The sequence below is a fragment of the Serinus canaria genome, chromosome 1A (genome assembly GCF_022539315.1).
Source record: "Serinus canaria isolate serCan28SL12 chromosome 1A, serCan2020, whole genome shotgun sequence".
In the NCBI taxonomy this organism is placed as follows: domain Eukaryota; kingdom Metazoa; phylum Chordata; class Aves; order Passeriformes; family Fringillidae; genus Serinus; species Serinus canaria.
In genome coordinates, this window is record NC_066314.1 from 42,986,549 (window position 1) to 43,008,696 (window position 22,148).

The 22,148-nt window shown below is 39.6% G+C and overlaps 1 long non-coding RNA gene across 1 annotated transcript in view; it reads right to left on the bottom strand.

Annotated features, from left to right (window-relative positions):
* The window catches only part of LOC115485210 (uncharacterized), a 99,158-nt gene that overhangs the window by 39,514 nt on the left and 37,496 nt on the right, over positions 1–22,148 (bottom strand). Inside the window, exon 6 of the long non-coding RNA XR_007780001.1 lies at positions 18,936–19,067. This is a non-coding gene — a long non-coding RNA (uncharacterized LOC115485210). The remainder of the gene's footprint in view (positions 1–18,935; positions 19,068–22,148) is intronic.

Sequence of the window (22,148 nt, forward strand, 5' to 3'; positions counted from 1 at the left end):
TCTGTTAACACTTCTATTTTCAATAGATAGCCTGCTGAACTGAAAAATAAGCCCATAGAAAATACTTCCTTCTTAAGATGGTTAGAAGTTAAAATTGCCTGTGGCTGTAGGAGATACCTTGGAGGATGACACAGTCATTGCTTTAATCAGGCTTTCTGATACTGTCTCACACAACACATTCATAATCAAGCATGTGACTACTGTCAAGGTACAGATCCTGTATGCTGACCACAAAACAAGATGGAAAACTATTCAAAGAGTAATTTTCACTAGGTTCCTCCAAGTCATTTCATACACCAAGAGTACTTACATAGAGTTCCTGTTAGACAGGTGCATGGATCTTATTCTGTTTCCATTACTCTCTTGGCTGCTAATGTAGCAAAAGCACATTTTAAATGAAAATAAGCTGAGCAGTGTTGCAAGCACCACACTGGCAATAAACAGGCTTCAAAATGGCCTTGAAAAAACACGAGATGCAATTCAGAAATGGTAAGTTCAAAGTACTACACTCAGGGAGAACTAATTGCACAAATACATAGTGGGCAAAAACTCTGAAAAGCAAAAGCTGGGAGTATAGGAAACAACAAATTGAACATGAAGTAATCCATTGCCATGATATAGAGAAAGCCAGAACTGCTTCAAATTCATTCTCAACAGTGTGGATAACCTTAGGCAGCCACTATTTTCCTTAAAACTGCACGTTTACTCATGCTTCTAGATAGACCCATGGTAGCTCTGGTAATTTAGAAGGGAACAAAAACTGAAATCCACTCATTCCCTAAAAGAATTAAATCACAAACATAAGGTGTCATTTCACGGTTAGTATGAGCAAAATTACATCTGCCAGCTTGTGCATGAAACGCTTTTCTCCCTTTTTAGTTTGCCTGAGAAGCCAGTGCATTATATTGAGAAATTCAGAGCATGGGATCCTCACAGTGCAAATGCCAAACCCTTCCAAGAATATGAGACCCACATTTGTGCAGTATGAACAGATGTAGTGGATGGAACTGCAAAGGTATCTAGTGTTAAGTACATGTCCTTGTGAAGTCACTAAAGATCAGCTTTACATATGAATACCTCATTTAATGGACCACAAATAGGCATAAAGCCAGGTTACCTGCATAGATATCTTTTCTTAGTAAGTCAAACACAGAGATGTCTAAAAATGTTCAAGTAAAAAAGTCCAGGAGGTTTTGTATGTCAAGTACAATATATGAAAAATGATGCTCCTCTGGTACCATATCATCATTAAGGTTGAAAAAAGACATCTGAGATAACCAAGTCCAACCATGACTCATATCTTACACTGAAAGAAATTGTACTTCAAGTATAATAGTTTTATTTATTATATTTTAAGTCTACATTTTCCACAGAGATCAGGCTGACATGGGAAAAGAAATTTGCACATAAAATTTGTGCACTTGGATACATTAGTTTCAGAAATAGTCACTTAAAAAAAATGGAAAAACATTATTTAAATCAACTCAAATACTCCTACCTTATCTGATGAGCAATGAATGGAATCGAATTTGAGACAACCTTCCATCTTCTTATTCCATTTATTGCAAGCAAGTAAAATGCATCTCCTATTATTTTCCTTTTCTGCAATTTCAAACTCTAATCACATCTTTAAACTCTTATTCACAGACCAGAATGATTAAATGTAATTCTGATGTTGAACAATTCCCTTTATCTACCTCGTTCTTCAGTTCCAATTATGATTATGGAACTGAGAGAAAGCAAGCCTACAGATTTAAATGTCTTTTAGTGTCAAAAGGCTATTAGGCCTTCAGTTCTGCCTAGTGTGGGGGAAAAACAAAAACAAAACAAAACCAAAAAAAAACAGGACAAGAGAAACCAATGGAAAATATGGCCATTTAGCATGATGCCACTTGCCACAAAATTCAGAAACTGCATCTCAAGAGATTCATCAATATCATCTTATATCTCCTCTGCTGCTTCATCACCTTTAGCTGGATTCCACTGTTAAAAGCAAATGTAGGAAGCTTTAACTTCTTGGATATCACTTCATCTTTCATATAAGGGGACTGTGAAAAAGCACGCAGGGTTCTTCAGGCAAGCAAGTAAAACAGAATTCTTAAAAACATAAACCAGGATTCTGCCACAGCATACGTCCCAGCTGAGACACCCAGGATACACAGAGAATCACCATACAATTTCACAAGTATTTACCTCATACAGAGTGACACCACACCACTTCAGAAGGCTTCAAACATCTGCTCTTTCTTGTTCTTCAACAGAACCTTTTATACCCTCAACATTCATGCATTGCACCTGAGTGCCTTCTGGTCTCTTTGGTGATTGGTCAGTGCACCTGGGCCTTCCATATCTCTGCTTTCAATACTGCTCACCTGCTTGTCACAGCTGTAGCCCATTAAGGATGAGGTTGAGCCACAGCCCCACTCCTAATTGGCACAAACTGTGTGCCTACAGGATTCTTTTCCCTTTAGTCAACATCAAGCAAGACTGAATGTTCTGGGTAAAGGATAGCAAGATATGTCTTTGGTCCATCAGATGCAGAGTGTATAAAACAAGCAGTTCAGGGCAGAGCAGTAACATGGGTTTTCTGTCTGACAACAGCAATGTTTCACATGATGTGAACAACTTCTCCATCTTAGATCCCTCTCTGTTCTGCCAGCCAGGATGTTTGAACAACCAAGCAATGAACTTCATCAGAGAGCTGATCTCTCTGTAAAGCAACTCAGCTTTACATTGGATCATTGGAACTCAGCTTTACATGGATCCATTCTGAGTCTTGTTAAATGTGCCCAAACAGATCTTACAGCACAATGAAAGGAACCTGAATGGACATGAATGGGAAGCTAGGAGCACTGGATTAAGTTGACAGAGACACTTAAAAAATACAGAGAATGACACTTAAAATACCACAAGGATAAGAAAGCCTGACATAACCCCACAAGTACAAATACTCCAACCAAGGATCTCAGATCAAAGCATCTCATATCCCATCCATCTGAAGCCAACCCAGGAAGTCCCTGATCCTTGAGCAGCTGTTTGCCTGTTCATCAAGTGTGCTGATGAAACCCTTTCTATGTTGAACTGAATCTTGGTTCAACAAAAGCAACTGGAGTGAAAACAATGCCTGAAAGAAAAGGAAGACAAAAAGATATGCAAGACCTCAAGGAAAACTCAGTGTAAGACTGATTCCTATAAATCTTATATGAAAACAACTAAGCTAGTTGTAATTCTTCTTTTTCAACTGTGTAGTGCAATCTGTGCACTGGGACATGTTTTAAACAAAAAGTTCCCAGATATGATGCGGCTCAAGTTCTTTTTTATTTTTTTGCATTCACATAGGAGAAACTAAGGAGCACAGCCAAGGAAAATAAGGTGGCTACAATGTACCATTTCATCAAGCCCAGGGAAAGAAAAACAAGCACTAGTACATACATCTCCAACACCCAGACACAAAACCAGGTATTTTTCCTTTTCAATTTTGTTTATTTGGACAGGCTTAGGAGGCCGCCCATTTCATAAAACAGGAAAGCAACTTTAGAGGAGTTATCCCCAGTTAGCCCAGAATGCTGTATATGGTTTAGAGCAGATGACATGCACCATTCCATCAACAACTCACCACCCTTCAGGACCAGCCCATGTGAGAACAATTGTTCTAACACCAGGAAGAGATCATACGAGTAAGGGGAAAAGAAAGCAAAAGTACATGAACTTCACACCCAGGTTTGTAAAAAAGCACAAAGGGAAGTTATGTTCACAACTTTACTCTGGAAGTCAATGAGATTTCAACATCTGAATTTTCCATTCTGTAAAATCATTCTTTTGTAGAATCTAAATTACAACATGAGTTGACACCCAAGCTGACTTTCTGAAGGATACTATGGTGGTCTCATAGCTCAGCCATCACATTACCATTGTATACCTGGAGAACTGAAAACTGATTACGTGCTCATGAGACAGTGCTGAGAATTGCACACGAGAATTATGTAGTTACAATAATGAGAAAACTGAATTTTCAGAAGAAATTAATCCACAAGAAGCTTCTGCTAAATTCGTGATAGTACCAATAGTATAGATAGTGCCACCTGAATTCTGTCCTAACATACTAGAATATTTTTTTGTACAAACCTCTTTTGTTAGAAATAACTAACTCTTTTGTCTTAAATCTAGTTTCTGTGAACTAGAAGAGAGCTTCTCTAACACCTACCAGACAATATTCTCAGTTCATTAAGAAAGTTTTTCTCAGATGCTGTTTCTTACTATTCACACAGGGTGTATACACAGCACAAAACGCCCCATAAAGAAACCAACATGGATTCCAAAAAACTGCATATAACACCCTATTGACTGTGATGCCTAACCAGTTTAAATATGTGCCTAAACACTGTCCTGAAGCTTCAGCAAAATCAAGTACAGGACACTTTCATACAGACTAACTAACTCCCAGATAATGTAATCCGAGATTGATAGATATTATCAAGATTGACATTACAATTCCAGGGTTTGATTGCAAACAGTAGCACAGACACTATATGAAAGTACCATTCCAGAAATGATAATTTAGATTAAACTTTTAAGGACAAACAGTGCAAAGGAACTTCACCACAATGATTACATTTGTTAACATTTCAGCTGACTGAAATACATTTTCTATCTAGGGATATGGCCTCTACATGCATTTCCAGTCAGCTTAATTTACATGATAAATTATTTTAAATAATATTCTCCAAGTTTTATTTCTCCTATATTCCAATATAATTGTTTTGGATAGCATCTCTTTTCTGCTAAGAACACGGATTTCTTGTAATACACTTAGCCACAGAAGATCTTTTTATTCAAGAGGCTCACTATATACAGAAAAAAAAACTGTAGCCTGCAAGTGACTAAAAAGCAGCCTGTAAAATCCTGTGCACAAGGACATAATTCCTATAAGATTTGCAACTGCACTAATCTTACATCAACCTTTATAGGCTGGGTGAGTAGTCCAAGTAACTCAGTTTTGGTAAATATGACAGGTTGAGGCAATGACAGAAAACACATACACCTTAGATTTAAACAGCCAAAACCACCTCACTGAAGTTACCAGCACTGGAAAACAGCTGTACGAGCTAAAAGGCAAGAAGAAAACCTGAAATGAGAATATCATATTTAATTTTGGCTCTGGTACACGATTCATTGCTTAACTTTTAGCTCTGAGCCTCTCTGTGCCTCAGATTTCCTACACAGAAAAACAGGGATTTGCACAATTTTTCATGGTGTATCAAATTTGATCTGCTCCCAAGCTTCTGCTAATAATAGCTCTGTGTGAAATGGAAAGTAGCCAGTTTTAAGAGCTGAGTACAAGTAAAGAGCATCTGTCAGTTACATAAAAAGAAATTCAAAACATTTTAGGCAAGGAAAGCATGACCTAGTACTCTGCTCAACAGTAATTGTCTTCCTGTCTGTATGTGAAGATGCAACATCACTTCTGATCCATACTCAGATTTTAGAGGAAGATTTCATTCTTACTGGCTGAAAACTCAAAAAGGAAACAAAAAAACAGAGGCTACATCCACTGACCTAAGTTTGTTTTTTTTCAACTCCTTCCATGTTAGCATGAACTTCCAGAGTTCTTCAAGGAAGTCATTAATATCCCCTATCCCTCTTACCCTGTCTGGCTGTCTCAGCTTTGCAAGTCTTGCCCATCCTTGAAGAGACAACTTACACTGCAGGCTGGGAGAAAAGAAAGGAGAGAATACTTAGGGAGGTGACAGCTGGAGAGATGCACAGCATCCCTGTTGGAGAAGCCAAAGGGGCTGGAGAAGCTCCCAGAGCCACTGACTGTAGGAGAGGGACTGCAGAACTGACAGCAGTGGGGAGAAAGGTGCCTATGGCATGGGAGACTGGCAAAAGGTATGGGGTGCATGGAAACTCAGAAACACACAGAACCCCTGACTTGGACATGCATATCCAAGGACTTTCCCCCCTGCAACCACAACATAGCAAATACAGCCCACAAGCAGATAATGCTCCAATTGGCAACCTGCACTGACTCATGGAGCAGAAGAAACCTAGCAGCACTGAGTGAAATGGGGATACCAGATGCAGCAGCAAAGGAGTGTGAGGAGGGAGGGGCTACATTCACCCTATGCACATTAGTGGTACAAATGTACTGCAGTTTTGGGCATGCAAATTTGTTTGGCTCAGACTTTAAGATGCTCCAGTATCGCTATTCTTTGTATGTTTTTGACATGGTTTGCAGCAGGTCTGCTCTTGATTTTCTTACTGATAGTCACAGATGAAAGGTCTTGCTTGGAGTGATAAAGCTGAGGGGTTTTTCTGTTAATTTTTAAACTTCCCTCTATTCCCCCTTGCACTCCCCTCATATCAATAAACATCTGCCTTCCTTCCTGAAGGCCACCCATGCTAGTGTATTCCAGCAAGATCCTGTTCCAGGTCACAGCACACAGCCCAAGCTTTGCAATTGCTTCACCTCTACCCAAAGGGATTTAAAGAATTAAACTTCCAGACAATCTGGAAAATCTAAGTTGAACATTTACTGCTATTAACCCCACAAAAGATTGCACTGGGCTGATATGCATAAGTAGTTACGGCATTTGGAAGCACAGACTTCGTCAAATGCATATGCCACCCAAGCAAGATATTTCCTACAATTCAAAGTCAGCACCCACTACTTAAACTGTTATCCTTCCCCCTCATTATCACTCTCCCCTCACACATATATTACTTGGCTTTGTCTTTCTCCCAAGAGAAAAAAATGGGTTTGATTCTCACTTGGCTAAGGCTACATGAGCCTTAGCTCACTGCATTCAGAGTGCCCAGACAGTGCAAGGATGAACCTGCAGGAACTGTTTTGAAAACCAATCAAATAATAATTTTTTAAAAAGGCTAGAAACAGGAACCAAACCAAATCCAATAATTACTGCTGAAGACCCAGTTCAGTAGCATCAGTGAGCAACATGCTGAGGAAGACTACCACATCATAAAAAGATCATCACCTTTTTATCAGTAAAAATCTAGTGCAGATGAAGGGAGATCTTGGCTGTTAAGCATTCTTCTTCATCATGCACACAAACCTATAAAGACAGAGAAGATATGAGATTACCAGAAGCTGAAAAGAAGTCACAATATGAACACCTCATGCCCTGCTGACAGTCAACCAGGACGAAAATGACCCAGAAAAAGATCTGGATATCAGGACTCAGTTTCACAGCCACTGCCTTGCAAGAATACTCACAATTTTTCTGTCCTTCATCTCTTTCTCCTCTGTGGTGGGTGGATCCTTCCACCATTAGCTTAACTGACACTTGCTGCTCCGTTCTTCTTGAGATTATTTTGATGTGGTTGGTAGTCACTGCTGTTTCAGTTCATCTCCCCCCCTCAACCTCTCCCTGAGCCCACGGCCTCAGCAGCAGTGTCCTATCCTGTTCTTTGCATTCAAGAACTATGCAAAGACAGAGGATGAACAAGGGCCAAGTTGGTATACAGAATGGAAAAAAAGTTTTGGCCCCCTAAAAGCAACTGAACTGCCTATTCTGAACGTGACTTGGGGCATTGTGGATAATGGCACAGCTCCTCCTGGACAACTCCAATAAAGGAAGTCATGCAGACTTCTCTATATGTAACAGTCAGGCCAAAAGAGGTAAGTGAGATCCAGAAAGTGGCCAAATCTTCCTTGCCCGTTTACCTGTTCCCTGACACCACCTAAGCATAGAGGCTGTTTCCACTGTTGCAATTCCACTGCAATTAGCAGTGCCTCCTATGTCAGACTGCTGTGCTCCTCTTTCCCTTTGAGCTCTCAGAGTTACAACTCTTGTTCCACTTCCTGAGGGACATCTTTTCTAAGACTCATCTGCCTGTCCCATCCTGCTGTTATGCTCCTGCTGCTCCACTTTTCTGATTTTATAGACAAGTAATGCTTGAGCTGCAATGCTCTGTAGTCATTGCAAGATCATAATATTTTAGAACAGAGTTAGAGAGGTGTAAAGGAATATATAAGGGAACTATTTTTACTATTTTTAAAGAAGGGAAGATAAGATGAATGAAGATAAAAGCCAGTGAGAGGAAAGCTGCAGGAACAGCCTAGTCTGCTCAGCCAGTACCAACCAGTTCCATCTGGTAAGTGGAACGAATTACGTAGTGCACTGTGTTGCTTTACTCTCCTGTCAACACAATCAAGCAAACGTAGCCACCTGGCGAGGTGAAGCTAGAGTGTTTTCAAACTGTCTGCTTCTACAAATGCTTGACATTCTTGATAAAGTTGTATCCTCTTTCAGTTACTGGAGAGATGTTGTTAATGTCTATAGCATTTGGGAAAGGCTTATATGCATCAACTGTACATAGCAGTGCAACACTGAACGTGCAAAGAACTTGAAAAATGTTTTGATTCCTCTTCCTAAAATGCTAAAAAATGAAGGATTTCCAACTCTTAATATGATAGTAGATCCATCTGTTTCTAATCTCATTGTTCTGGGTATTGCTTCCTGGCCCAAAGACACAGAGGGAAAGTCAATGATATTTTCCAGAGGGTGGAAATTAATTTGCTGGTGTTACAGCCAGTTCCACTGCTTTCCTCTAAACGACTCCACAGCTCAGGACTGTCAACTCAGCCCTCATTGTAGTCATTAGCTGTAGGGTATCTCATTTCTACAGACAAAGTTGAAGAACTATCTGTGCTAGAGAAGAGGTTATTACTGATAAAGTTCAACTTGCTAGCTCTTTGCCATGCTTGCATGCTAGTTTAAATGAGAAAAAATACAAATAAATCATTTATTAGCCCATCTTCTGTGAAAGTTCAGACAAATTATCAGTGGTTCTCTGCCACTTTCTCTTCAGTGTTACCACTGATAGCCATCACACTGTAGAGTTAGGGAGAAGCATCCTTACAAGACACAGCCTGCCTGTCAGGGCATACTGCAACAAGACTGCTCTGTTTCTACAGCATTTCTTGTCCTTGTTTCTCAGCAAGGGAGATTTGAGCACCTACCCTATAGGGTCAGCCCTCCACCCCCAGATTCAGCTGATACAAGCATTCCTTGCCTTGTACAACGGCAGTTTCCTGAAGCTATACCTATCAAGTCCTTCAAATGGACCTTTTAGCAAAGAAGAACATGATGTTTAATCTTTAATGCTAGTGCTTCCACAACAGATATCCAGAAGCAATCTTCTACATCAGTTCTGTGGCATTATGGAACACAACTGATTTTCTGGTGTGCCAGAAATAAGCTTTATATTTATGGCTTTTAAATAAAAGTCATTATAAAAATCAAAATCCTCCCACTCATGTTTTCAAACTGTATTTCACCTGAAGTCATTTTTTCTGTGAGTTAAACTCAAAGGAGTGTTTAAGGTGAAGTAATTTCCAGCTCCTGGGAATATTACATCACCTTTGTCTGCTACAAAAGTTTGGGCTCCGAACAAAGTTAATGCTCCTGTTAAAAGGTTCCTAGCCTTAATTCTCTATTTCCCATCTAAGGATCCCATTCCTTCCTGCCTGCTTAGATGTAGGTGCTCTGTGTTTACCTTTGTCTAAATAATCCTGTTTAATTCATAGCCTCTTTTGCCTCCATACAGTACTCTAAGGATTTGTGCTAACCTGGACAGTCCTCACAGAAAGAGAGGTCTAAAGGAAAAGTCACATGTGCAGTAAGGCATGTGGCTGTTTTTAGAAGAATCAATGAAAAACACCTTCTCCACATCAACATACAGATCATACTTACAGGACAATTCCCAAGACAAGAAAAGCTGAATATATCTAACATCTTACAGCAACCAGAGGAGGGGCATCCAAACTGTCTCATACAATTTTCAGTCATCTGGTCATTTTTCTTGCCTTGTTCTGTTTTCAATGAACTAATTCGTCTTACTGAAGAGGCATAAAACTAATCTAAAGAATATAATAGAAAATCAGATTTTTCTCTGCTGCTTCAGTGAGCTGAATCAGCATACAGGCAGCAAAGTCACATAAGGGAAGCAGCAGAGTCATGCAGCCAGGAGCAGGAGACTGAAAATCAGCATGCCAGCAGATCCCCACCCCAGGGCTTTTCATTCCAGTAACTAATAATGGACAGCCAAAGAAAACACTTGGCCTTTTGGCCTTTCCACCCAAGCAGAATTTGAAGTCCAGAGAGGTATGCTTTGCAATAAAATTAAAAGGGAATTTTGTATGCAAAGTTGCTCAATATTTTTATTTCATGTTAATCCATCCAATCATTCCTAGGGCTAATCACATTTAAGCAGGCAGTTCCATGATTTCAAACACTTTGTCCTTATTATAGTTACTGTTATTTATCCTTATTATAGAACAGTAGACAGAGTCCCAGAGCTCAGCCATCCTCAGCCTCTGAATGGATGCACAGTCTGGGGGAAGGGATAGCAGCCTGAAGCTTTGCCAGAACACCCAATCAATCAGGCACTCTGCTAGTTCCCAGCCAATGCCTGACTCCAGGTGTTACTCAGTTTCCCAGGTGAATCTGTCTACTGATAGGGTTTCGTGCTGAAGGATACTAAATAAGTATGTCTTTCACAGTTTCTGATACATTATTTTCCAATATGTTTCAGATCAAATTGGTAGTGTCCAGCACCTACAGATCAGTACAAATTCTGTATGCTTTTTAGGTTTTGATACACTTGTAGTATTTTTGCATAAGAACAAAGTGACATTTGGGATTTAGATCAGTAAAAACCAGGCTTCTTATGCATCCAAGTGGAATCCAGGGTAAAAGACGGAGATAAGGGAACTAGGGAAGTAATAGATATAGTTCATTTTTCCTGATCATGGTTGGTCCACCTTTCAGGAAAATCTGAACATATATCTTTGCTGGCCTGCCTGCCTTCCTTCCTCAGAAGACACAAGGCAAAAACAGACAGGCATTCCCTTTCCAGTTTCTTGTTTACAAAACAAATAGAATGTATTACTCCTTCAAAACCTCTGTTTGCACTCCTAACATGAGAAAAAATGTTGAGACTACATGTTTGATAACAAGTCATGACCTTTGCTTTGGCATTTGGAGTCCGGTTAAACTTGGCTTGTTAAGTTTTCAAAACACAGTCATTTTTGAAACTTCAATTAAATAAAGTCCACTTATTCTAAAATGAAATTATTTCTATATTTCTGGTTTAATGATATCCACAAAGATTATTAAAGAAGTCTCATTACCTTGCTTTATTTCTTTTTACTTTTTAATTACACTAATGGATGAAATTCTAGCTAGTGAGTGAGAGTGGTTTTAGTGCAGGGGTGGTGAGCTCATGAGCTGAATACAGCACACCAAGCAGTTCATCCAGGCTACAGCTCAGTCTTAGCACCACCTCACACAGCGTCCCTGAAGCACAGAGAGGCAGCAAGCCACAAATCAGCTGATCACTTGGGCAGCCTGAACAAACCATTTCTTCTGAAGGAATCACAGACTTTCCACTGTGTGCCTTCACCTCTGTGGCCTAAAGAACCACACCACAAGAAAAGTGGTCGGTGGGACTGTGGAGGCACATCCTCCAAAACAGCTGTGCAACCTCTGGCCATAGGACACGCTGTGCAGTGGTCACAGGACAGAGCAAACCTGCGTGGCCACATGACAGGACACACACACAGCCTTCAGCCATGACTCATTCCACATGTAACTGCACATGTGGCAGCCAGGTGACGGGGCAGGTAGATCTGGAGAATGTGACATATATACATGGCCACTTTCCAACAGGGGAAGGGACACACCTTTCCTTATCATGGTTTTCAGAAGCCATGTGACTGCTCAGCTGAAAGCAAAGGCACAGCTGCGTCAGAGCAATTCTGGTTATGGCAAATACACTGCTGCTCCTACAAACACAAAATTTTTTCTTTCTCTTCTTTGCAGATATTGTCTACTACATGAGAGGGTGGTCTGCAACTCCAAGATAACAAGACAGTCCATCTTATTACATATTAATGAGGATCAGTAGAAGGTTTCCTTTTCAACCATTTGACTGATAGTGAACATTCTTCACACAGGCAGAATGCTCAAGGGACATCCTAAGTGTCTGTTCATTCCTACAAGCTGTTTATAAAATTACAATAGAATAAAACTGCCCATGAAGAAGAAAATACTAAAATAATAGCTAAAGACATAAGTATCATTGTCCTTCACTGAGTGCTTGTTAATTTTTCTTACCTGATTTTCTGAAGTGTAATTATTGTTCATGGTCTTTTTTAAGGGAAAGGCTTTTCTTAAACCATGGAAAGACACAGGAACAGAAGGATCACAACAGTGACAGGAAGAGCAGGGAAGCAGCACCCAGACTTGTTAAGGATTCAGGGGTTTGTCTTTTACAAATGTAAAGTGACATCTGGCATAAAAATACATCAATAGGGTGAATTCCCACCCAAAAGTTCAATGACTGGGAAACAATTACAGAGTAAACATCTTCTTGGCAAAAGATCAAATTTCTCCCAGTGCAGAGACTTCACTGGAAGACAACAGAGATAACTCTACATTTGGTATTGCTTCATTGAAGCACTTCTGACAATAAGTTTTCACATTGCTGTGATGAAAAGCCATGTTTAGGAATATGTTTTAATCTATATGCTTCATGCATACTGTATCCAAACACTGTTCTGAAATGCAGTACCTGCAAGCAGGTGAGGTAAAAGTGGAAGGTCAGTGTCTTTCCTTTAGGACCAAATGTTGTTTTGATACCTGGATTAGGTTTCTCCACACAAAAGCAATGTGCTGCTGTTAACATTGAACACTTATCCTCTTGACGCAAACCAGTAATTTTCAACATGAGGGTTAGAAATTCCAAGAGGTTTATCAACCGTTGCTGGAGAGTCTGAGGAAGATGGCTCAGAAACACCAACCAGAAATACCTCTCAGGAAAAAAAGACAGTATGTCCATAAATCCATTCTCCCCTTATTCTCCCTGTTGAGGTTTCTATACTCCACCCTCACTCCTCTCCTGGGACCCCTTGGTCCTGTGGTTCAGTTCCCCATTTCTGATCTGCTTCTTTAAAATAATTCCCTTTTTACATTTGAATCCCTCCACTCTCCTTTACAAATACAAAACTTTCATCAATTAACTACTGAAAAGAAATTTTCTGTACCCTCCTACCCTGAGCAGACAGAGTTGGCCATTCTAAGAAGACAATTCAGCACCTCTTTGCTTTAAAAGTGTTGCACACTTAAAAATAAAGCCTGACATTCATCTACCTAACTTTAATTTCTTAATGACTTTCCCTCAGGTGTTCCTCTCCTAAAGTCCAATGTTAGGTACTGAAGTGACTCTGCATGCGGTGACTCAGGCATGCATACCTGATTACTCTACTTGTCTGCTTCCAGAGTGTCCAGGGGTTATTTCACAGCTTGACTGACATTCATAAAATGTAGCATTCAGTGGAATGGCAGAGATGAATCAGCTGGAGGGGAGAAAATTTATTTCTAGTCTTCTGTCTACACTAACAGCCAACTGCCACAATTCTGAGCACAGGACTCACAGTTCCTGACAGTGGCCAGGCTGTACCTGACCTCCACAAGAACAGGGTAGGAGAGATGGCAAATCCTCCCACTGCATCAAGTTACAAAGCCAACAACAGCTGTCTTGCCACAGGCAGGAGCATGTTGCCCTGCCTGTGGCAAGACAGTCTCACTGAGTGAGACTTTGGAATGTGCTAAGGAAAAGCAGGCTTTCTTCAGGTGCTGAGAGAACTGCCATCCCTATTTATGCAGCAACCCAGCCACATGGGCCACATCAGGTCAAAAGAGTCACAGATAACAACAGCATGTGGACAATCCAGATTCCCAGAGGAATGTGGGAGCAAATACATAAATATGCCTGCTGTAGCAGCACTTGTCCACTCTTATAAAACCCAGTTTGGAATGGTCCTATATTATTGTTCAATTTTGTATCGTGCTGGTTGAATTTGCTGAATATGAAGCAGAAGCAGTAGTAATTAGGCTAGGTAAATGGAACATATTTGACATAAGAACAACAGTTAGAAATATAGAAAATTCTGATCTCAGGCAAAGACATTTCTCTGAGTAGATTTACATTTAAAAACACACTTTCAAAATAAAGCAGAGACTCATGTAATTATTTTTATTCCAATCCTTCCATAGCAGTAGCCCAAAGGACACGTTATAGGACATGGCCTGGTGTTCACAAAGATCTGAGCCAAACTTTAAGCCTGTTTTTCTAATTATCTGCTAGTCTGCAAAAGCACCTGAGTTTATGACAAGATGTTGAGTTTAGGATTATCTCTACACTGAGTTAAGTTCTTAAAATACGTTATTACATAACAGTTTTTTGGGGCCCTTGCCTTCCTCCATTTACAACAGGATTTTCCTCTGGGACAAAATCCAGACAAAGTAGTGATGAAGTCTACGCTTTCTGGACACTCTTTTTTCCCACTATATCATTTGTTGCAAAAATTGGCAAATGATAAAAGGCAAACCTGAAGAAAATAGAAGGCGTCACAATGAAAGCAAATGAATGTGGCTTTTTGCCATGGAGCTCTTCTGCAGTGCCAATCAGGCCATTTAAATCACACTTTTCACTATTTTTTAGCAACTGCATGTTCCTCATCTTCCCATATGTGGCTTGAGATTGCAGGTTGTAATTTGAAGCAGAGCTAAAGAGTCAGCTTGGAGTTGATTTATGTGGATGTTTTACTTTGAGTATCAGCAGTACTAAACACTGAGTACTCTGAAATATCATCTCCTGAGCACATCAGTCATAAATTAGTGCAGATAACAAAGAGAGCATACAAAAGCCCCATCATGTCATGGGAGTTTTACGGAATAAATTCAGTACAAGGAGACACAAGAAAAGAAAGTGCATTAGGAAATCATCCTCTCTGATTTCAGAGCAGACTTTTGTCTAAGTAACTTTGAGACATTTGATTTTACAGTCTTTGTGTATAATTTCCTAGACTTTTCTCAAATCAAAGCCTGAACAGAACTAAATCACTACAACTCCTGTGTGCCTGTCACAAGTATCTACCATGATCCATAAGCCAAGGCTCCTGGACCCAAAAGCACAGGCCACTGAGCCAGATAAGCTGCCCTCCTGCCAGTAAATCAGCAGAAGAGGTTGCAAGACATTTGCTTCTTCAGGTGACATTTACTACCATTAGTGGCTGATAGAAAAGGTAATTCAGGGAGAGCAGAAAGAAGAATGTATTCTGACAGGTAAAACTCCCACCCACCACTCCTTTTGGATTTTGTGGACAATGCCCAGCACTTCCTATCTGTCCTATGCATGCATAAGGCTTTCTGAAAAAGCAGCTCCTCCTTCTTCAGCAAGCCTCCTATATCAGTCCCACTGTCCTTGCTAAGCCATTCTCAGCTCTCTTCCTTTGCCTTCCCTCCAAAGTCACTGCTCTCCCAACAACTCCCAGGTGGAATATCCTCCCAATTCCCTCCTCATATGTGTACAAGTTACTCCATTCCTGCTTGGTCTTCAATGACCCTACCCCATCTCCCTTGCTCTCAGGTTTTCTCTCAAGCAGTTTCCAACCTTGACTTCAACATGTGAACTCCCTTCTACATCCCTGTAGTCACCTGTCCTCCTTTCTGCTTACTGAAGTCCCAGCTTATAATCATCTCATTTTTATATCCAGACTCAGCTTCCCTCTTAATTCTCTCTCTCTTCTTGCACCATCTCCATGACTCACCTCTGTCATCGAGCTGCCTCCCATTCCTTCTCTCATTTCCCCCAGTTTCTAGGCCACACTACAACGCAACAGAGACAACTTTTGAGAGTATTTTTTAAGGAATAAAGAAACATATTCTTCCCTAAATTTTCCTTTCAGAAATTACTCAATCACTTGGCTGCTATTTGTCAAAGTTTTCCACCTCATGTTTTCCATCAGCAATGGAAAAGTGCAGCCAAAATTGCTAAGTCTTCTCAAAGTTATGAGGAACTGATACACAAAGCCATACTAGGATATGCTGTGGAGACTTAACAGCACAAAGTGCTATCTGCCTCTCTTGGAATTGTACTTACATACAGGTTTTATGCTTTCATTTCAATTATTGGCTTGAATAAATTAGCTCCATTAGCTTTAACTTTGCTTCAGTAAAAGACACTGACCCTGGTTAAATAGGAAGGGTGGTGAGCTCCAACTTTAACAGACTTTGCTAAAAATGCTTGCTAAAAATTCCACGCTTATGCACATGGTGGCTATGATCCACCTCCAAACAAGGAACAGAGCTTACTTGCCAATGTCATCCTGCTGCTCTGCTATCAAATCCTTGTTAAAAAGCACACATTAAGTCACTTGACTCTAGCATGTCTAAAATTTATGTGATCTGACATTTCCAAAATGGGTCTTGCATTTTGTCTATATGTAATTTCTTTTTATCTTACCAATGAACCTTAGAATAATTGTTAGTAGCTTTAGGCATATTGAGCTATGTGTCTCAGGTGTGTCTACAGACAAGAAATTCCCAAGCTTTCAAAGTCCATACACAAAATGCAAAAATCTTTGTAGAATGTATAATGATAATGTTTTAAGTTCTTCCTTCCAAAATCTTTGCTGAAAACTAAACAAACACATACACTCCCACACAGTATCCTTAAAAACCATGAACATTCTGTTTGTATCCCATGTTCTTTCTTGAAAAAATATATGTTACAGACATTTTAAAAGTTTTCTTATATTTCTCAGTAGTTTTGGTAGGCAAAAACCTTAAATTAAAAGGAAAAAAAGCAATGTAGACAAAACCAAACCATTGTGACTGTTTTAGTTCACTCCTGAAAACTAGAAGACTAAAATAAACTTTGTGTTTAGCTCACTGCATCAGCTAAGAGGAAAAAACCTCTCATCTTTCACTTAGTTTTTACTTGCTTGTCTTCATGAAAGCTTAGAAGATACTGGTGCTGCTTTCTTTCATTACAGATTTCCACAGACAAGACAGAAACAGTGCAACTGAAATGCCAGGGACAGTGAACTCATTTTATAAATAAAAGTGTGAGCATGTACAATATATAAAATACATGAGTTCAGATTTGGTCAGATAATATTCTTACACCTGTTCATTCAGGCTTTGGACCAAAGCACTTGCAGAGCCAGGGAATGATATTTGAACAGAGCTGGGTAAAAATAGATCTGCTCTTGTAACATTATCAAAAGGCTCTGACCTAAGAGATGACAATATCTGATGGGGTAAATCATCGGAATTGGATGTTTCCTCATGTTTTAGGATTGGTTAGTATTATTTAGTATGCATAAAATAGCTGACCCCTACTACAGGACATACTGTATTCATGATCCATAGCTGACTTCTTCAGTCCTATATCAAGTTCATTCCATAGTCCTATTTGTATTATACACCAAAACTATTCATTGCAATAGTTTCATTTGCAAAGAAATCCATAAGTACAAAATAAGTTACTTTACGAGATTAGTGCAGAACTTTGACAGACAGCAGCCTCTAAACTGTTTCCTCTTTTCTGAATGTCTTATATATCTTATGCATGCAGCTATATATGTAGTTAGGAAGAGTACTCTTTCCATTACAGCAGCTTTTGCTTCCATTGATAAAAAAGAATTGATACAGTATTCACTGCATTTTAGCTCTTTATGTCTGCTTTGTGACCAAGGCTGCTGTATGTGAGCCCACTTAGCTTTGCCTGCATGGCTGAGGACTGTGCCCTCTCTGCAGAACCATCCACCAGTGAGTGACTCTGCCCAGCACCTTTCTGCTGTGGTCACTCAGACTAACAGTGTGGAGCAAGCCCACTCTCTGCAGAGTCACCAAGGAAGATCAGCACTGGAAACAATTTAAACCTGTGCCAGGAAGGATAAAAGCTGTGCACTTCTGTATCAAGCAGGGAGGCAGGCGAGGAGGCTGTGTGCACTCATGCCCAAATGACAGTGAAAGCACAGGTTGCCCTGCTGAGCCACTTTTAATTCATGCTTCAGCAACTTTTGTAGGCACTGGTGACTACAAATATTATTGTATCTAAATACTATACAATACTATTATCTAATACTATCTAGACAAATACTACTACAATACTATTATACTGACACACAATAATAAGGCAAGTATGGCAATGCCTCCTTTGCTCAAAACCCAGAATGTTTTTTGTTGACTCAGAGTTTACATTTTGTTTCAGTTCACTGCATGTGAGACTTGGAAACCTTGGCTGGAACCTCCAGTTTTGTCTATACACAGAGCACAATATCAGTTTAAATTGAACAGTTTGTCAAGCCAGTAAAAGATCTGGTGGGCATGGATGACTCAAGAATGACATCTCTGCATTTGAATCACTCACTCTAGATTTCAATCAGCCGAGTCTTTGCCAAGCCCAGGGCTTCAGTTCTGAGGCAGTGAGATAGGGCATACTGCAGAAGAAAGCATTTGTAATTACAAATCAGTGTTCAGGGGGTTCTTCTCCAGTTTCATGACACATTTTCCAATGTCATCATTTTTGTAGTCTGTACTGTCAGTGTTTTCCATTTGTTTTTGCAGGAAAGATGGGTTTCTGCTAAATTTTAAAATTTTGGCCATTCGTAAGTTAAGCAGTGAAATAAGGTTAACAGTTCTTCTAACTCATTTCCCTGCAGCTGGGACTAAAATTAAGCAGTTAATGACTAGACCCATAACTTAGAAATACCTCTACAGAAATACATGCTCCCTCCTGAACACCTACCACAACACCCTAATTAACTAGCTAGCATAGTAGCCAACATTCCAGCTGCCTATGAGATTGCAGCACAAAATGGAGTTTCTAGTAGTCAAAAGAAGTAGAAAAATATGAATCTCTCTTCAGAGCAAGCATTAGAAATTCCCTGGAAAAACCCAAGGATGAAAAAGTTATCTAAGAAGCAAAAAAAACCAACCTGGTTTGCCAGAGCCATGCAGCTAAAATATGGCATTTCTTCCAACATGGTGAGGATCACTCCTGTCAGCTTCTTACTAAAAATATTGATGTTACATGAAATTTAAATGGAATTTAATTACCTTTTTGTGTGTACTGTCAGACAGGAGTGGTGCAAATATATACCCAGGAGAGTACATCTGACAGTAACTCAGTCCTCTATCCAGCACAGATACACCTCAAAGCCCTTTCCAAATCCTTGTCCATTTTCACACCTGCAAAATGAAGTTAGATCTCAGTCTTCTTTGCTTTACATGGCTACAGAGATTAGGCAGATATCAGAGTAGTTCACCTTCTACCAGTGTAACACAGCAAACAGGCTCTTTTCCTGGGGGTAGAAAAACTCTTAGAAGGGCCTGAGGCAAAACAAAGTGGAGCACCTAGAAAATCTTTCACCCTGCACATATACCTGGAGGCTCCCCCAGCAAGAGAAGGAAGGTAATTGCATATTCCCAGGTGCCTCCACTGTGGAGTTAAAGTGTCATGTGCTGTCCTACCCCTACAATAAAAAGTAGGGGTAAAATAAATTTTCCTTCTATGAGATTAATAACCCCTGCCAGAGAGCAGAGATCTCAAAGGTTTGCTTGATACAGATTAAGCATATACGCATATATATACACACACATATATGAAAAATGCATTATTCAAATATATTAGGGTAATGAAAACTCCTATCCTATGCAGTCAAGAAACAGGAGAGGAAAAATCTCTTGTATTGCTTTTGTATTAACCACCAGGCTGGTGATGACAGTCATGTTTTAGCTGTTCAGCTCATGGCAAGAGAGCACTTGGTACAGAAGCAAATTCTCCTTGCAGATGCCTCACAACAGTTTGCAAAAGCAGGTAAATGCTAAATATAACAGCAACTTCACAAATACAGCAACGGAGGAATGGACTAGTTAAGGAACTTAATTTCTTTTCTTTTTCTGTAAGTTACTGGCAGACAAGCACAAAACAAAGTTTCCCCAAATTCACTTCCAGCCTAAGATTAAGCCAGCCAGCTGCAGGCGTTTGCCATGGTATGCATGAGTATGCATGTAAGTTCCTTGAAGTTAGATGATTTGCATATAGTCACTGAGCCACCTAGTAGCAGGACTTTAAAAAGGACATATTTGCAATTCCATGCCCTAATAGACCAGGACCGGTCAACAGATCAAGTGTCTCCCATGTTGGTGTCTGCTTCTCTTTAGAGAGAAATGTTAGGGAAATGTTTAGCAGAAACAGTCAATATTTGTCCTTTGGCAAGTAAAAAATAAAGAAATGTCTTTCTTTTTCTTCATATAAACTGTGGCTTGAAGCTTTTATTATTTGTATTGCAGTCACATTACGTTACATACACAAACCAAATGGCTGAGACTCCTGGGATTTTAGATTCCAGTCAATACAAACTAATTGAAACAATGTGTGCTAGTAAACAGTGTAATGCTACATGGCAATGGGACCTTTGCTTATCATGTAGCTCCACGTGCACAGCAGAATTATCCTTTCCACACATTAAAAGGATGCTCTTTCACATAAAGAGCATCTCCTAAGTTCAATTTGAACTTTCACTACTCTTTTTAATGCTAGAGCATTTAGGAGATGAGTGATTTGCACTTTAGGAACTCAAGTGATCTTCTGGTTTCCCTGAATAACTTTAAAAGAAATGCCACTCTGTTAGAGGCAATCCGAATGCGTGTGACACTTACTGTACACGAAAGTGTTTCTTGTACAACTGGATGGGCACCATGCCAGCCAAACTCATCCATCAGGCTGTCAACACCTTACCCTTTTTCTGCAGTGACCTATGTGGAAAATTCTCTTACAAACAGCTGTTCAGATAATAGGCAGACAACAGGTTGTCTTAAACCCCCTTTCAATTGTGCATAAATGTTTGTGAATTTCTAGTTCCATCTGCAAGACAAACATGAACATAATGTTCTTTTGAATTACATTTATTATTTGTTTACATTTTATATTTGCAGCAACTCTTCTGGACCTCCTACCTCCACTGCCAAAAAAAGACTTTTAGTTCACTGACCTTTTCTAGCTGATGTTTTTGTTAGGATGTGAATCCTGCAGATGGAATTCAATTCTTTTCTACTAGTGCATTTTTTTTCTAAACAGTTCATCAGCAGATGTCAAAAGATAGTTCAGAATCATGTGACAAAAGCTCAGCAATGTGTACTGTGAATGTAATGAAGACTTGTATTTCACAAAACTAAATTACTATTTTGTTCTGTAAAGTAGTGTCTTTTCCAAAAGCACTGAAAATAGACAGACTGGAAGTGCCAGAGTAACTTAGGACCCTATTCTTTTGGACCTTCAAGAAGACTTGGACCTTACACTACAGGCCAAACTAGTTATACTTTCCCTAATTCCTTGGCTGAAAAATTACTTCTGAACAAATCTAGGCCTTGGATGGTGCCAAAAGAAATAAATGATTGACAGCTGTAGGTAGAATTTCCTGAATAAATACCTAGATGGCCATGTGTAATCATGTTGGATTAGATGTGTGAAGAAAAGTCCTGAGTTGGCCAGCAAAGACACTATTGACCTATTTCTGATGTCACCTTCAGGATGAAATGCACATCTAGGTCATTGTGCATACTCTAAAATGTTACCACTTCTCTTCCCTGAATTCAGAGGTAGCTCATTTCCAGATACCAACCAAAACTTGATGAGATAAATCCCCCTATCAACTCAGTTTTGGAAGTGGGATTTAAGCCTAAAATGTTTTCTCAATCTTTTTGAGAATTAATCTGGTAATTTTTTTGCAGTCTAGCATAGACTCTTAACCCCATATATAGCTAACCTGGCATATAAGCAATTTTAATAACAGCAACACCAATTTTAATAACAGCAACACCTGTCATTCAGAAGTGTGTTCTTAGTTCTCCAAAAGCTTCACCAGAAGCACCATTTCTTCTTTTTAAAGGTGAAAGCAGAGATGCAGACATATTCTTCATACTACCTGGCAGAAATATTCAGCTATCTACCTGCTAAATAACTCCTTTAGGAACAATTTACAGCAGTTCCTTAAGGTAGCCATATTTAATCCCATTTCAGAAGAAGATATTGTTTGTGAAATTAACTGTGCATGCAATGAGCCTTGAGAAACTACATTCGAGTTCACAGAGCTCTAGCAGTCCTCAGATTGGATTAGATTGTATCACCTACTAATGTTCAATTGATGATCTGTAGTAACTTTTTCCTCCTAATGTGACATTTGCTTTTCTGCCAAGAGACATCCTCTTCATTCTTTTATTCATGCACAAAAATGATACAACATTCAGTAATTCATACTTCTTACTCTT